Source organism: Lagenorhynchus albirostris, chromosome 8 (genome assembly GCF_949774975.1).
Source record: "Lagenorhynchus albirostris chromosome 8, mLagAlb1.1, whole genome shotgun sequence".
NCBI lineage: Eukaryota > Metazoa > Chordata > Mammalia > Artiodactyla > Delphinidae > Lagenorhynchus > Lagenorhynchus albirostris.
Window position 1 is genome coordinate 81,837,033 of NC_083102.1, and position 18,500 is coordinate 81,855,532.

At 33.9% G+C, this 18,500-nt stretch overlaps 2 pseudogenes; both read right to left on the bottom strand.

Moving 5' to 3' along the window:
- Window positions 1-16,150: 16,150 nt before the first annotated feature.
- LOC132524307 (serine/arginine-rich splicing factor 3-like) lies at window positions 16,151-16,871 on the bottom strand (annotated as a pseudogene).
- A 158-nt stretch (window positions 16,872-17,029) lies between these two features.
- On the bottom strand, window positions 17,030-18,078 carry LOC132524344 (DNA (cytosine-5)-methyltransferase 1-like; annotated as a pseudogene).
- Between the last annotated feature and the right edge of the window lie 422 nt (window positions 18,079-18,500).

Sequence of the window (18,500 nt, forward strand, 5' to 3'; positions counted from 1 at the left end):
TGACATCAGCAAAAATGGCAGAGAAAGGACCTCCAAAATACATCCTTCTATGAAAGTAATTTTAAAAGGGCAAAACCTGTCAGAATCAACAGACCTCTGGAAAGTTGTCAAAAGCTTACATTAACCCAGGTAATACCCATTCAAGAAAACAGCTGATTCCAAGTAAGAATACTAAAATTGTGGCATTTTAACTTACCCTAGTCCCATCTTCCACTCCTCCGCCTAGCTGTAGGCAAAAAATAAAAGTCCATATTCCTGGTACTAAAAGAACCAGGACCTCATTCACCAATGGACCTCATTCACAAAGAATTTTAATTAATTATTTATTCAGATCTGGCTGGTAGCTCCCTGGAAGAACAGCTCAAAAGACTTATCTTTTTTTTATGCCTAATTCAGAACTATTCCAGTGCTAAAGTCGCTTCCAGAGGGCAGGGGAAGGCCATTTTAAAAACATATTTACAGGTTTATTTTAATTTCTTAGATGCTGCTGCCAGAGGAAATAGATAACAGTTGATAAGTAATGCTTAGGAGGAAAGGCTGGGGAATGATATGTCTTTAAGGGCTTTGAAAAACTCCAACATATTCCTGGGAACCTGGAAGGTCACATGCATGTTAAGAGCTGTTTGCAAGCTCAGGAAAGACCTGATGAGGTTCTAAGGTCTCATCTTCTGCTGACCTTGAAACAGCCAACAAATGAGATAACCTAGATGAAATGGACAAACTCCTATAAACACAAAAACTACTAAAACTGACTCAAAAAGATACAGAAAATATAAATAAACCCAAAACAAGTAAATAAATGGAGTTAGTAGTCTAAAAATATTCCACTAGAAAAAGTCCAGGACCAGATAGCTTCACTGGGAATTCTACCAAACACTTAAGAAGAATTAACACCAATCCTTTTTCAAACTTTTTGAAAACAATAAAATGGAAAACATCCTGACTCATTCTATGAGGCCAATATTACCCTGACACCAAAGTCAAAGACATCACAAGAAAACTATAAACCAATATCCCTTATGAATGTAGGTGCAAAATCTTCAATAAAATACTGGGAAACTGAATCCAGAAGCATAGCTAAAGGATAATACACTATGACCAAGTAAAATTTATCCTAGGAATGCAAGGGTGGTTCATTGTATAAAAATTAATCAGCATAATACATAATATTAGTAGAACAAAGGCAAAAAATCCACATGATTATCTCAATGGATACAGAAAAAGCTTTTGATAAAAATCAAATACCCTTTCACAATAAAATCATTCAACAATTTGAGTGAATAGAAGGGCACTTGCTCAATATAATAAGTGGATTTATTAAAAACCCAAACCTAACATCACACTCAACAGTGAAATACTAAAATCTTTTCCCCAAGAATCAGGAACAAAACAAGGATGTCCACTTTCACCATTTCTATTAAAACATTGTACTGAATTTTCTAGCTAGGGAGATTAGACAAGAAATAGAAATAGAAGGCATCCAGATAGGAAGAAAAGAAGTGAAAGTATCTATATTCACAGATCACATGATCTCATATATAGAACACTCTAAAATATCCAAACACACACCCACACACAAAACAGAGTTAATAATGAGCTTGGCAAAATTACAGGATACACAATTAAAAGAAAAAGTTTCATTTCTTACATTAACAATGAACAATCCCAAAAGTGAAATTTTAAAAACGATTCTATTTACAATAGCATCGATAAGAATGAAATAGGAATAAATTCAACCAAAAAAATGCAAGACATGTACACCAAAAACTATAAAACACTGTTAAAAGATAGTAAGCAAGATCTACATAAATGGAAAGACATCTCATGTTCTTGGATTAGAAGAGTTAATAATGTTAAAATGGCAATACTCCCCATATTGATCTATACTTTCAACAAAATCAATACCAAAATTTCAACTTTTTGTTGTTGTTATTGTTGCAGAAATGTAGAAGCTAATCATGAAATCCATATGGAACTTCAAAGGATACAGAAAAGCCAAAAAATAATCTTGAAAAAGAAGAATAAAATTGGGCTCACACTTCCTAATTTCAAAACTTACTGAAAATCTATAGTAATCAAAATAGTGTGGCACTTGCATAAGGATAGATATATAGACAAATGGAATAGAACTGAAAGTCCGGAAATAAGCCCATACATCTGTGGTCAGTTGATTTTTGACAAAGGTGCCAAGACCATTCAATGGGGAAAGAACAGTCTTTTCAACAAATAGTTCTAGATATTATTATAAGCAATCTCCCTAAAAGGGAGTAATAAATATTTCTATTACATTTTTACCTAGCTCTTTTGTATTTATCCTGCCTGACCATTTTTCACTTCTTCACTAAATCCATTAATCCATCCTGGTTCTTATTTAACAATATAGGTTTTAATATCTCATTTGTGGAGACGGAAGGCCTTTGGGGATTCCTCATGGTTAAATTACAATTTCTCCACACACTGAGGCATGCTTCTTCATGCTCAGTATTTTCCAAACTACAACTTGCCAGGTTGATTACTACACTCATCTCTCTTCATCTTTATTCTGAGACTTTAACTTTGGGCATGTCATCTTTATGAAAAACTATCAGTTATGTCCAAGTGTTATTTACTTCTGTGTTAAATATTTATCATTCATCTTTCTCTTTACACATGTCTGTCAGGCAGCACTAACTTCCAGTCATTTGCATTGCAGATTATTCACATTCTTTTCTATTGTCCCAATGGTCAACTAAATACTGGATTTTTCCATTCCATTCCCTGCACCCATGCTGTATGATGCCTTTTTCCTTAAAAAGTAGAGAGGAGAAAATCAATGATAATTTTATATCATCATATTACATTTTCCTTTATAAATTGGTATGTTCTCACTGACAATGAGTAGAAAAATGTATTTAGAACAGGATATTGACCATTTCAAAATGGTAGAGTGTGGATATTTTTATATAATTTTCGCAGGAGGACAAGTATATATATTCATTTGGTGAACAATTTGGAACTATCTCTCAAAATTTAACATGATATTCATTTTGATCTAGTAATTCCATTTCTCGAAATTTATTTTACAAAAGTACACACAAACATTTACGTTGAAAGTTTTCAACTTTGATTTTTTATAATGTAAAAAATTAAAATGACCTAAGTATCCATCAAAAAGCAAACGATTAAATAAATTGTGGTATACCCACATTTTAAAATAAAACACTATGAATCCAATTAAGGAGTGTTATATATAATGAAGTGAAAATTTCAAAATTATATATTTTTAAATGAAATGGTTATAAAATAATGTGTATAATAAAGCCCTATTTATGAAAAGCACTTAATTTCATGAAATGAAAGGTATTTAGATAATAGGATTTATATTAAATTGTTGACAATAACCCCTTTGGAGAAGACAGTGTAATTGTGATGAAGGAGTGGTGAATAAGATTTTAGTATATCTTTATACTTTTAAATTATTTGAAAAGTTTTAAAATATTCATAATTAGGCTTGCTGAAATTAGATTGATAATAAAATATGTTGAAAGAATAAATATGCTTATGTGACATTAAATTCTGCTAGAGAAATATATATAGGCAAGTAAGTATAGGCATTCAGTGTTTTCAGCTAAAAATTCAGTTGGTAATCATCACCCTATCTAACTAAATTCAGAATAAATGGCTGATTCAGGTACTTTTCAAAACCAAGTCAATTCCTGTGACATCATGTAGTCATGCTGACAGACTCACTACAACTTTTCAAATAAGTGTTTTGTTATAGTGCCAAGAAAACTTTTTTTTTCACATTCCCAATTAATGGTCCATATAATTCAGATCCAGCAGAGACTGGATTTCTAAATGCACAATGAGTCCAACTGTCTCCATTTTCACAGATTACAAAAATGAAATTTCTAAAGCCAGGGAAGAAAATAAGATCCAGTGGAGGAGCATCAGAGAAAGAATCAGATTCCCAGACATCTCCCTGTATGTACAAAGCTTTTATCTCTGTCAGCACTAGCTATCAGGAGCATGGTCTGACACTCCGTTCTCACCTGAACTTTTGGTGAGACAGGTAGGAAGGGATAGAAAGTATAGGAAAATGAAGAAAGAAAGTGTAACTCAGGAATAGCAGCAATCACGAACCAGAATTAAAGAAGGACACAAGGAATCTATCCTAGTTATAGACATGTGTGACGTGCAAGGGAGAAATAAACGTTCAGAAAGTGTGTTAATTTCGAGCAAAGCAAGGGTACAACAAAAGAAATTTTCCCAAAAAGATAGAAGGGAGGTCTGTAATCCAGTTTCCCAAACTTAAGTTTTTGGCAGAAACCAGCTGCGAAAGCAGACCTCAGACTGGCTTTGATAGCGAGCACTATCCTCCTGAGATTCAAAGGCCCAGGTGGAGACTGGGGTGGGGACAGACATCGATACCCCACTATGGCCAATTTCACCCCAAGTAGCTGTGATAGGGCTCTGATTGCAGCAAAGAGTGGCAATCAACCTCTGACATGGGTCAGTAAAGCATGTAGGAAAATCTCTAGATGCTACCAAAATAATATATATGTATCTTTGGATGTACCATGTAAGATTGGTAGTAAATCTAAAATTTAAACTAGTCCTTCATGCTCTCAGTATAGTACATATATTACCTTCTCTATTTAAATATATAATATAAATATTTAAAATATAAAAAACCCTTAATTCAGCACTTGGTTTATGCTGCAGCGAATCAATCTAACTGCTCTAGCATCTGATCAAGCCAATGAATGTTTATTTTGTTGCACTGAATAGGCCTTTTACTGTGAAGATCCAGTAACCAGCTCCTGGGTTTCTCCCACTCTAACTCCCAACCTGAGTAATTTACTCAATATGAGAAACATTTCTTTTAATTTAACTAAAGACTAGGATTATTCTTCTTCCCTTGATTCAAGGCCATTTCTCAATTTTGTAATCCTGCTGAAATACTACTTTCTTTTCCCTTTCTTCCTCCTGGTTTTCCTGATATTTTATGTCTTTAGATTTCCTACTCTAGTGTTCCAGCCAATATTCATTTGAGACATCCTAACTTAAGAGTTTCAAATGGTGATTGCTTGAATTTCCTTTGTCAATATTACCTCCGAATTTTGTATAAAAAAACTACGATAGACAAGGAATAGATATGGGGCTGAAAAGGAGCCAGATGTGTATAGTTAAAACAACAGCAACATCATGATGTACTTTCCTAAGTTTAAAAGAAAAGAGTAGAGTAACAAGCAGTTCAGTAAAATAGTTAACTTTATCTTTATAATAGGCTAAGTGCCACAAAGAAGGAAATACTAATGTAAATTACTAAATAAAAACATTCTCAGATAAAAATGTGTTAATTAATTTGAAGTTTTGCCTAACTCGTGATATGTGTGGGAAACAATCCAATTTGAAAGTTGTGGATAGAAATGAATTATACGAATTTTAAATAAAACTTCAAATATCTATATTTCAGGAGTGTCATTTAGTTATGGTAACTTTATAAAGAGCCATTTTAATTTTGAATAAGTTTAAGTATTTTGTGTCATATATCAATATTAAAATATTGATTCCTATCCAAATATACAAAATTATATATATTATACATATGTATATACTATTGTATGTACTATATATATAAATATATATATTTCCAAGTTAACTTCAAAATATGAAAGATGAAATAAAATTGTAGAATTATGAAAATGTGTGGAAGTCTTTGGTTAGAGGTTTCAATTTCTCTAAAAACTGTATAGATATATAGATACCAAATATTCTCCAAAGCACTATTTTGATTGATGGGCAAAAATAAAAAAATTTCAGTGTTAAGGGAATTACCTACATCAAAATTATATTATTCATATCTAATAAGAAAATATCAAGGCTGGAAATTTCATATTAGTGATTAACTAATAACACTGCTATGTTCAGGTAGAATAGTGCTCTTTATGTTGTTTATTATAGATCAATTCTCATCCACAGTCGCCTTATCTAAAGCTTGAATTATGACATGTTAAAGAGAAAAAGGACAATGCAATGATATTTTTTAAATATGTCCAAAAAGTTTTTTGACACTCCATGCTTCCAGAAGTGGGACTTAACTCCCCTAACTCTGCATATGGGCTGGACTTAGTGACTTGATTCTAATAGAATGTGGCAGAAGTTATGGGTTGTATTGCTGCCAAGGTTAGATTATAAAAAGACTGCAGCTTCCATCTTTAGGGTGCACTCTCTTTTAGATCATTTTTTCTGGGGGAAGCCAATCACAACCTTGTGACATTTAGTCAGGGATGGAGGGGAAAATGGAGACTTCCACCCAACAGCCAGGATGACCTGAAGCTTGTCAACAACCACACGACTGGGCTTGGAAGCCGTTTCTCCAGTCCTAATTGAGCCTTGAGATAACAGCAGTCTCATCTATGGCTTGACTGCAACCTCCTAAGGAACCCTGAGCTAGAACCACCCAGCTGAGCTGCTCCCAGATTCTTGACCCACAGAAACTGTAAAATAGGTGTTTATTTTTTAAGCTATCAAATTTCGGGGGATGAAGGACTGTACTTTTTAGTTCATCAGGGATGAAAGCATAGCATTGTTATTTTTCAAAGTTGATGGATCATGTTTGGTGGGTTAGTACAGAGAAAAATACTTTTTTTATTAGTAATTTGAATTAGTTACCTGTTTAATTACCCAAGGCTTTATCAAACAAACAAAAAAGCAGGCAAAGGGCATTAAATATGTATGCAGTGGTATGCTATTTTGTTTACATGGGGCTTAGTACAAAATATTTAAGAGGCTGTAAATTAGTGATTTAAAACAAGGAACACAAATAAGCCCTGTTACCAAATACTTATTTTGAACTACACCCATGATGACCAATCGCAGAACAAATTGAAGGCCAAAGATAACAGACTGGATTAGATAACAGAAGGTGATTATTTATGTGAAAGATGTAGACAAGCACTTGGGATGTATTATGTGCCCAGAAAGAAAACAAGGTAGTTAACTATCCACACTATCCTGTACATTATTTTTTCCAAGTTTAAAACTTAGAGCTCAAAAACTTCCATCTCAGAGGTACAAATCTTCCTCTTTCTTTTAAAAAGAGCAAAATGTTTAATCATAAGAATGCAATATATATTATTTAACATTATTATCTTATATTGAATATTTTGATTTTTTTCTGGAATTTTGCTGATAGAAACAATACCGCAAAAGTCCTTCTTAAATATTTATCTTTTGGGAATATATTCATTGGGCAAATACCCAGCTGTGCTTTGCTGTGAACAAATGTATATGGTTTATAAAATATGAATATTGTCAAAATGCCATGTAGAAGGACTGTACCAATTCATATTCCAATTACAGTGAGAGTGACAATTTCTCTATAGTTTTGCTATCACTTACCAAAACTCTTAGCATACTTGCCAATCTGATAGATAGAACCTATTTTAATTTCTATTTAATTATTAGTGGAATTAGTATTTTCTTTTATATGTATAAGCCACTGGAATCTCTTTTTCTATAAAGTGCCTGACCATTTCATCATTCACTTACGCTATTGGATTATTTGTTTTTGTTGTATCAAGTTATATGAGATTTTTGCTTCATAAACTGTTAACTGAGTTTCTTGCCAATCTTTAGCATTACAAAGGGTTTTTGTTATTATTTTTATTGTTTGATATACAGAGGTTTTTTTGGTTTGTTTGTTTGCATTTTAGTTGAATTGGTCAATTTTTTCCAAAATGTTTTCTGAATTTTGGTATCTTGCTAAGAAGAAATTTCCAAGCTCTGAGATTATAAATAAATAGAGAGAAGGGCTAGAGTTATATAGGACTAGCAATCCAGACCTGATTATATCTCATGGAAAGAAGTGTAGTAACTACTGACGCTATCTCTATCCAAGTAAATTTTATTGTCCCCAAGCACAAGAAGCCTAGAATTTTTTCTAGAACCTGCAGACTGTGCATTCAGCAACCAATGAGCACCATCCATCTCCAGGGCCTTTGAGTGGGTCTGTAGTTCTATAGGCACTGGGGGAGGATCTCTCTTTGGCAGTTGCCCAGTGATTATCCAATAGGACTGATGATTACCACTGGCCCAATATTTTGCTCAAATTATTCTTTCTAGACAACAATCTTTTTCAATATCCCAGGAAATTCAAATTTTCCCAGAGTCAGTGATAGGACATAGACATCTAGACAGACAATGACAGTATTATAAAGAAAGCCTGAATTTTGTGGGAGTGAAGGAATCCAGCATATGAGGTCCAGCTCATTAAGTCTGTGTGTAGTGGAATACACAGTCTTTTCATAACCTCTTACAAAATATCAAGTATGTTAAAAATAATTTCTTCCTATATTTTCTTTATTCTTCATATTTCTCTTGTCAACTGCCTTTTATCATTTTATTTATAATTTACCCCAGTCATGTTTTTTTCCATAATGCTCTCAAGTTCTGACAGGTGTGTCCATAGTCTCACTCTAGCCCTTCCTTCATTCCTTTCTTCCTCCTTTTCTTCCTTCCTCCATTTCCTTTGCTCTGATTTTTTTTCTTCCAAGACAATATTAAAAGGTCCATATAGAGAAGAGCATGATAGGACACAGTGAAGTATCAAGATTAATATACATGATAAAACCTCATATTTCAGTCTAGGGCTCAGTATATTACTCCTTTTGTACCCAATATTTAATCTGAGGCAAAATAGCACGATAGAAGAATAAAGGATTTGTTTAGACAAAATTAATCTCTGGGAGTCTATGCTGTCTTATCAGTGAATTTTGTATTAAAACAATGTCAGGACTTTGGGTGAGAATTAAGTAAGATCATATTATAATAAAGTGATAGCAGTTTTGAGAACTCAGGCCTTTTGATTCATAGTTCTAAAACACAACTGAGTAGTCTAAAAATAAACCTAAGTAATCCCCAATATTATTCTGTTTTATTAAATTTCATGGCTCAAATTACAGAAAATATAAAAATTTTCTATTTAACTAAAGCATTAAGTAGTGTATTACTTTTTTTAAGTAGCTAAACAAATCTTATTTATTTAGTTGTTTTTAATTTATTTTATTTTTTTATTGAAGTATAGTTGATTTACAATGTTGTGTTAGTTTCAGGTAGTAGTGCATTACTTTTAACAGAAGTTATTTTCCTAGATGTAAACAGCAAAATATAAAGACTCCTTAAATAATGATTTGCGCTGATTTTTTAAACGTGTGTATGTAATAGAAATACTACAAAATAATATTTAGTTCAAAAGTAAACATTTATTTCAATTTTGTGTTATATTCATACTGACATTGTAATTCAATTATTTTTCTAGATAACCATATGCTATTTTAAGATAACTGGATATACATGAAAATTTTAAAAAATCCAAGTCCCCTCAGTTCCAGAAAAACAACAACAAAAATTAGTGTGGAATAAAGGTAATTCCGTTTAAAAAATAGAGAAAATTGCCTTAGCAATTTTAAAGTGTGAGAAACTAAACTTAATCTTCATTTTCAACAATTTCATTATCCAGTCAATTCATGAAAAGGACCACATGTAAACATTACCAAATGAATCCTCTGAAGTCTGACTGGACACACTGGTAACTGAATCACTTATCCATGTTCTAAATTATGAAGCCTGGTCCTTAATATAGAAACCCTTCCTGAGTGCTTCTTCAATAAAGAAAAGAGCCAAAGTTCATGTTTAATACACATGTAGACTAGCCGCCTTCTCTTATTTTGAGAAGGGGATGAGAAGGCAATGACATTTGCACAAGAGCAGCTTTGTCTAATATTATTTAATCTAAGCAATTACCCTATGGGACATATTATTAGCCTCATTTTTCAAGTGAGGAAAGTAAAGTTAAATAATTAACTCAGGACAGTTTCTGCAGCTGCCTTCCAAAAACCTTTACAACATGATCCAATTACTAACTGGTTAGTTGCATTTATATATGTTTCTTTTGATGGCCATCTTCATGAGAGGCTGAAATTATGAGTGGATATAAAAGTAGAATTTGATGACAAAGAGAAAGCTGTACAGATGTGGAAAGGATAGAAAACCTTTTTAACACTACAACATTTGAGCTGTGATACTTAAGTAATTTGGAGAATAGTAAACGGCAACATCTAAATGTCCGTTTTGTATTCCACTTGTTTTTTCAAAAATGTTCCATTTGATCCAGTATTTTCACTTCTGGAAATTTGTTCTTATGAAAGTGCTTAAAATACAAAAATAAAAGGTCAAGTTACCCATTAGAGCTAAATTTGGAAATTCTTAAATGTACATTAGTACAAGAATTTTTAAGTAAGAAATTGTACTGTGACATTATGTAACTATTTTAAAAGAATTAAAATAGAGTTAACATAGAAATGTTATTTTGTCATGTTAAGGTAAGAAGTAGGATATAAATTTATATATGAGGAATATCACAACTAAGCATGTAAAATAGTTTTAAAAGATTAAATGAAATATTTATAGTGGCTTTTTTCTGTTTTAAATCATTTTGTAATTCATAATTTTTTCTGTAAAGGGAGTATGTTACTTTTAAAATTTGAATTTTTGTGTAATCAAAAGAAGTATCCTTTTTCTTTGTTTTGTTTTTTTTGCAGTAAGCGGGCCTCTCACTGTTGTGGCCTCTCCCGTTGCGGAGCACAGGCTCCAGACATGCAGGCTCAGCGGCCATGGCTTACGGGCCTAGCCACTCCTCGGCATGTGGGATCTTCCCGAACCAGGGCACGAACCCGTGTCCCCTGCATCGGCAGGCGGACTCTCAACCACTGCACCACCAGGGAAGCCCAAGAAGTATCCTTTTTCTTTATTTTGTAGATTTTACAAGATGTTTAGAAATTTAAAAAAAATATAATTGTCATTGTCATTGTCTTTACTGTCATTATTGTCATTCACAAATATAAACTCTTTATTGTCTTTATTGTCATTCACAAATATAAACTCTCTCTGAATTATTTCTTTCAGATCCTATGAAAAATTATTTTCCCAATAATTTTAAAATAAATAAAAAGTAATATATCACTTTGATTAATGAGTACAGTAGACTCATTAATCAAAGATGCTGTTTTCAAAAAAGAGTCCAAGGGTATGCTCTTTACTTTAAGACATGGACAGATAATAAAGACATGGACAGATAGTAAAAGTCCCATGCCACCAAAAGGATGCTTAATATAGAAAAACTGTGATGATTGTGACTGGCTTTGTGAATTATCACATCACTATATTCTGTGATCTGTAATATAAATACACACACACACACACACACACACACACAACACTTTGTATTTCATTTGCTTCTTGTTTGCCCGTGAAACTGTCTTTTCTTTTTCAAAGGAACTCTAGGCAGTTCTTATTTTTCTTTTTAATTTTTAGCCTATTATTGCTCTGTGTGAAATAAGATGATGTGTGATCTTAAAATGCCAGTTTAATCAGAAATCCATAATTTTTCAAATTTAGAACTTTAATTCAAACATTTAGGTCCTTGGAAATGGCTGCAGATATTTATGATGTCTACAAGATAGCTGTGGATATAGATAGATTGAGAAATAGGAGAAATTTCTCTGAAAATATTTCCAGTGCTATTTTAGATTCAAAGTCAACACATATTATATTCAAAAGAATAAAACTAACTTTCAACATGGGAAATAGTGTCAAAGGGAATTCAACCCCCCTTTCATAAGGTGCTGAAGATGTTAATCAACTTTACTGAACTCTAATTTACATATAATAAAATGTACCCATTTTAAATGCACAGCTTGAAGAGTTTCATCAAATGTATATTTCTGGTACTCTTTACCACAATCAAGATATACATATAACATTTCCATCACTCTATAGGTTTCCTTGTGCTCTTTCCCTGTCAATCCCCTACATTCTCAGTCCTAGGCATGCACTGACCTGCTTTCTGTTCCTATAAACTAGAGTTGCTTTTTCTAGAATTTCACGTTATTGAAGCATATTATATGTACTCTTTTATATCTGGCTTCTCTCACTTAGCATAATGATTTTGAGATTCATCACTGTTGTGTGTAGTTCAAACATTTTCATTGCTGGTTGGTATTCTTTTGTATGGATATACCAGCTTTTGTTTATCCATTTACCTGCTGATGGACTTTTGAGTTCTTTCCAGTTTTTGGCCGTTACAAGTAAAGCTGCTCTGACTATTTGTGTAAAGTCTTTCTATGAACATATGTATTTAATACTCTTGCATTATAAGAGTGAATGTTTAACTCTAGGAGAAACTTGCAAATAAATTTGCAAAGTGGTTGTACCATTTTACATCACCAGCAGCAACGTGCGAGAGTCATACATACTGGTCAACACATTTTAGCCATTCTAGTGAATATGCGCTGGTATCCCATTGCAGCTTCATTTGCATTCCATGATGTCAAACACTTTTCCATGTGCTTACTTGTACATCTTTTTTATGAAGTGTCTGTTAGAATCTCGTGAGCATTTTAAAATTGTTTTTTCCTTTTATTATTGAGCTGTAAGAGTTCTTTATATATTCTAGATATAAGTTCTTTCTCAGATGTATGTGTCGTGAATATTTTCTCCTAGTCAGTGACTTGCCTTTTCATTTTCTTCGTGGTATGTTGTTTCAGTTGCCTTTGGCACTTGAAAATGATTTTTGTCATGTTGTGTGGTGACATTTCATGTGGTTTTAACATATTTTAAAATATTTATCATTAATATCTTTTTCTGAAAAGTGAAGAAAATCAAGTGTTGTGAAACATTCATTTACACATCATTTAATTCTTAAGATCTCACGGGGGTTATCCTGAAGTTAAAAACGTAATATTGTGGTACTGAAGTGAAAGATTCAGGTATCAAATTATTGAACATATCTCTAACCTATATAGTACCTATTATTTCAAGCAATGGAATATATCTCCCTGGAGACTAGCTGCCTTAAGGCACAGTCACCATACTGTATTTCAAAGTTATCTGAAATAATGCATTCTCGTGCATGTTTACATTATGTGTTAGCCCCATTTTTTTCTTTTTAATTTTTATAAATCAAATATATAAAATTTACATGGTTCTAAAGTAAAAATTCTATTAAGAATATTCTTATTTTTAAGACTCTTAAGACTCTCTTAAGAGTCTTATTTTCATCTCCAATATCATATTTCAATATTCATATATGAATAATCTTATTTTTCCTTTTTATAACAGAAAGATACCATTCTACTTTTTTCTGTTCTTGTGTTATCTTATGTTTTATTCAAATAAATGCCCTTTCAATGAGTAAAGATTAGAACAATTACTTTGGAAAAAATAATACAGCATTTGGGCAACTTCTGGAATTCAATATTCATAAATTTTGCTGAATAAGACAGTTTTGATAATTATTACAGATTCACTTTAACCTAAAATAATTGATTCTAAGGAGATAGTAAATTCTTACTTCACAAGAGGACACATGCAATGTAATCATAAAGGTAAATAATAATGACAGGTAACATTTTTGAGTGTTTACATACCACCCAGCATTCTAAATAGTTTATGTGCATTATCACTTTGAATGCTTACAATCACGCTATGATGTAAATGCTATGATTAAACCCATTTTCAGCTAAGTAATGAGAGGTTTAGTTACTTGCTCAGGGTCACAGAGTTGACCAGAATCTGAAGTCTTAACCTGTAATTACAGTGCTTAATGATCAATGCTAAGATACAGAAAAAATAAACATATTTTAAGATATATGTGGTAGCAGATTAAATATATATGGAATAGATTGGTAGCAACAACCAAAAGTAAGATTCAGAATTAAAATAACATCTTATAATTTTAACTAGTTTAAACCATTTTAAACCACACTGACAGATATTTATTGTCAATATAAATAGCAATTAAATTGCATATAAATATTATACATGTATATTTTATGAAAGATCTACACTCTTTTTACTATAGTTGAGTGTACATGTTCAACTAACCTTTTATACACACTCTCTAGCAAGTGTCAAATAAAACCAGATGTAAGAAAATTACATGATCAAAGTTTAAAGAAATAGAATTCTTAAATAATATACACAATAAAAGATAGAACCCAGCTGTATGCTGCTGCAAAAGAAATGAGCACACGAGAATAGATTTTCTCCACTCTATCTTATTATTGTTATTAACCCTGTAAAATGAGATTCAGTACTCCACCTTAATATTTATTTTCTTGCTAGAATTGTACCAGATGGAAGAATTTTATATAACTGAAAACACTGATTGGTATGTCCTTCTGTTAAGAGTATTATCACCAATATAATTCTACTTTCTTTTGTATCTTAACAAATATTATTTTTTCTTTTTATGTCATGCCATATAACCCTTTTTATATTGTTATTATGTCATACTATGAAACACTTTCAAAATACTCCTTTCATATATTTTGCACGTCTTTACAAAACCAGGCCACCTATGAGTCATATGTCAATGCTGAATATCAAAAAGGATAACCCAAAATGCAGTCACATAACCTAACCAACCTCCCAAGCAAGAAATCAAGGATATAGTAAAATGGGAAAGGCCTGCTATTAGAATCTTAAATAAATATTTATGGGAAATAGTTTGGAGCAAGATGTTTACAGAGGCTCAAAAGGAATGCCATAGCAGACATTAACCTTAACATCACTTAATTGTCCAAAGGAATATGGGGAACTGAGCAGTCAGTGCATCAACTGAAGGGTGCAGAAAGTAGAAGTAGGGATGTACTTCATGAAGCAAAAATGCATAATCACATATCAGAGGTTCTTTAAACTTCAGATGCAAAGGAACCTTTTCAAGTTCAACAGTGATGGAAAAATTGTTTGGCATGTGTCATCTTTTTTTTTTTTTTTTTTTTTTGAGGTACGCGGGCCTCTCACTGTTGTGGCCTCTCCCGTTGCGGAGCACAGGCTCCGGACGCGCAGGCTCAGCGGCCATGGCTCACGGGCCCAGCCGCTCCGCGGCATGTGGGATCTTTCCAGACCGGGGCACAAACCCGTGTGCCCTGCATCGGCAGGCGGACTCTCAACCACTGCGCCACCAGGGAAGCCCGTGTCATCTTTTATATAATCCCTATGTACAAAAGATTCACATATGTGTTTGTAATTATGGGAAGCTGCAGATAGATTTATTAAAACTTTTAACCTAAATTTGTTTCATCAATACTTTCCAACAGACAAGACTATACTACCCTTAACATTAGCAAACATAAATGTAGAATACAATACCAGTGATGACTGGTGTTCAGGTATTTAGACTTCATGATATAAATTAACTGACTACATTTTTGTTTTGTTTGTTTGTAGCTTGTCTTCTTTATCCTCACCTACTCCTTTGCTTAACATAATTTATTATAGTTTGTATTATTTTCTTATTAAAAGCTATAGAGACTCACTAAAACAATGACGAGATGCAATAAATAAAGAATATATTAAACCCATCAATGTTACCACCTAAAGATAATTATTTTTAGTTAACAACCTGTTATATAGGCACATATATATGTTCATATATATGTGCGTGTGTATGTATATGAGTTGCTACTATAAGAAGGTATGTATATATGTGTGTATGTATGTATGCATAGTCTTATTTCTAACAAGGAGATCATTCTGAATACATTTTTGATCATTTAAAAATGAACAGCATAACATGCTCATATTTTCATGATAATAAATACAAATCAAAAGTTTTATTCTTTAATAGCTTATAAACAATAGTGTACAAACTATTCCTATTATTAAACATGTTCTCAGAATAATTAAGTGAAATTAGAATTGTTAGATCAAGGGGTTTTTAATGGCTTTCTGCACACTTTTTGGTTTTTTTTGCTTCTTGAAAGAATTTGCCCTCCATCTTATCCCCTCACGGAAGGTGTAGCAGGATAATCTTTCCTCTGCATCCGTAATAACTCTTAACAATTTTGCCAATATAATACAAATAAAATATTTTACTTTAACTCATATTTTTATTATATCTTTTCAAGAATTTATTGGCCTTGCTGTTCTTTTTTTGGTGTGTTTATTAGTGTCTTTCACTCAAAATTTTTTTTTTTTTTTAAGCTGGTCAGGAGTTATTCGAGTTTTATTATCAGTCTAGGCAAGACTAAAAATTCAAAGCAAATTCAATTTTGCTTAAGGGAACATTGTAAAGTAACAATTCTTCATATTACATGCCTCACGTGATCCATTTCAAACCACAAAGAATTACACCTTTATGTGTCACTGTTCCAAGAGACAAACAAATGTGAACAGCTAAAACATTTTAAAAATGCACCAAGCTTATGAAGTCTCAAACAAAACTTGAATTTTCTGTACATACACCTGTCAAATGAAGTTATTTCCTGTGCACCACTCCTCTTGCAAAGTGGTCTTCTGTTCCCTTTCATTTGACCTAGATCAGCTAGGAGACCTACAGAAAGATCGGGATGGCTTGTGATTTCTATCCTGGGACAGTGATCTCTCTTTTCTCGTATATCTAGAAAGGGACCTGCTCCAGCTGCGGGAGAAGCTTCTCCGTCTTGGAGATCTGTGGCGAGGTGGAGGACTCCTCCTCCGGTAATCATCTCGAGGTCAACGACCCCCAAGAAGGAGGCGGCCACGATTTCAACTTCTCTTTTCCCCATTCGACAGGTCCACTCTTACTCGGCAGCCACATAGTGTTCTCCCGTCTAGTTCTCGGACAGCATTGGCTGCATCTTGGGGATCTTCAAATTCAACAAAAGCGAAGTCAGGAGGGTTTCTAGCAACCCACACACTTCGGAGTGGTCCATAATAGCCTACAGCTCATTCCAATTCAGTCTTGTTACCATTGTTTCCAAGATTACCTACATAAACTTTACACTCCAATGGACAGGAATCACGATGCATTTCGAGATCTCGGGTTAGAAACGCAGAGGCTCAAATCCCCTCCCGCGTGGCACCCGCAGATGCTCTTGCACACCCATCGTCCACAAAATGGCCTGGCAGGCGGATTCTTTGCCACTGCGCCACCAGGGAAGCCCAGTGGTGATGTTTAGGAAGGGACTCCTCTCCTTTTAGAAGCACTTCTGTAGATATTTCAGTAATATATCTGGGATCTGTTTATCTTTTCATCCTCATCTTTCTCATCAGAAAGTTGTGGTTTTACTCTTTCAGGTTCTTTTCCTTCTGGTGTCCGTTTGCTAGCTAGATCTTTGGGTTCACTTCTGTGCCTCTTTTCAACTTAGTCTTCTCCTTCATTCGTTTCAGCCTGAGCTCCTTCGGGCCTCGCATCTCTGTCTGGCTCCTCCTTAGATTTCTGTTTAGGTGTTAGTCCTTCGGTTTGACTTCTGAGTCTCTTTTTTTCCTGGAGGTTACCAGGCTTTACTTTATCATCTCTTTCTTCTTCCACGTGTGTCCCTGGTCTTACTCTTCCCGGTTCTTCTGCAGGGAGCAGTCCAGCAACTCGCTCTCTGGATGTAACTCTACGTCTCTCTTCCTCCTGGTCTTTTTCGTCTTCATCGACAGAATAATCTGATTTTGCTTTTTCAGGGTCTTCCTCAGGTTTCTGTTTGGCAGGGCCCCTTGTGAAATGAGATGTGATGGTGGTCTACCTGGTAGTTTGCCTTGTAATCCTGGGGGTACATGAGACCTCAGCTGATTTTGTTTCTCCATCGGACTTGCTTCTCCTGGGCATGCAAAGTTTGGAAACAGGTCTGGGGGACTAGTTTTTCTCTGCTATTTCCACTCTGCGATCCTCACCACTTGTCTGGCTCCCGTTTTCTAGACATCCATTCACTTCCCGAATGAAACCATGAGCTCCGTTCTCAAGGACAAATCTTTATTTAAACGGGATTTGACTTTAGCCCGGTAGCCCTCCTCTGATAATTCTTCTTTATGTAATTTGGTTTCCAAGTCACATAACTGATTCTTTATTTCTGTCTGCAGAAATTCAGGCAAGAGATTCCATTTCTCCTTCACGCATTCCTTTTCTGTTAAACTATCTCTTTCCAAATCTCTGAGCCGGATGGTCGCGATGATTTCGTGAGCGGCATCGTGGGGTTTGTCATAGACCGGCAGCGGCCACGGGTAGACGGCGGGCTCGGCCCCCATGGGCGACTTGAGCCTCAGCTCCAGCTTCTCCGCCATGTCTGCGCGCGTGGCCGCCGCACCAGGCCAGTCGGGCGGTGGGCCGAGGGGCGGGGCCTTTCACTCAATTTTAACCTGGAATATTTGTCATTTTTTTTGGTTTTGCTTTGTGAGCGTTTTCAGAGACAGAAATTTATTGTTTACAATAAATTAAGCAAATGATTTTTCTAGTTAATTGTTTTGATTTTATACTGTTTGTAATTTTTTTGCACACAGACAACTAATGTTAATTTTTATGTAGTTAAAACAATTAGTGTTTTCCTTAATGGAAAACTATTATTTTCCATTACTTGTCTACTTATGCAGTTATTCCTTAAAAGGCCATATATATATAATATTAATTTTGCTTAATCATAAATACTCTCTTCAATCATCTGGCGTAAGTTCAACTAATTTTTTCCATACACAATGTTGCCATTCTT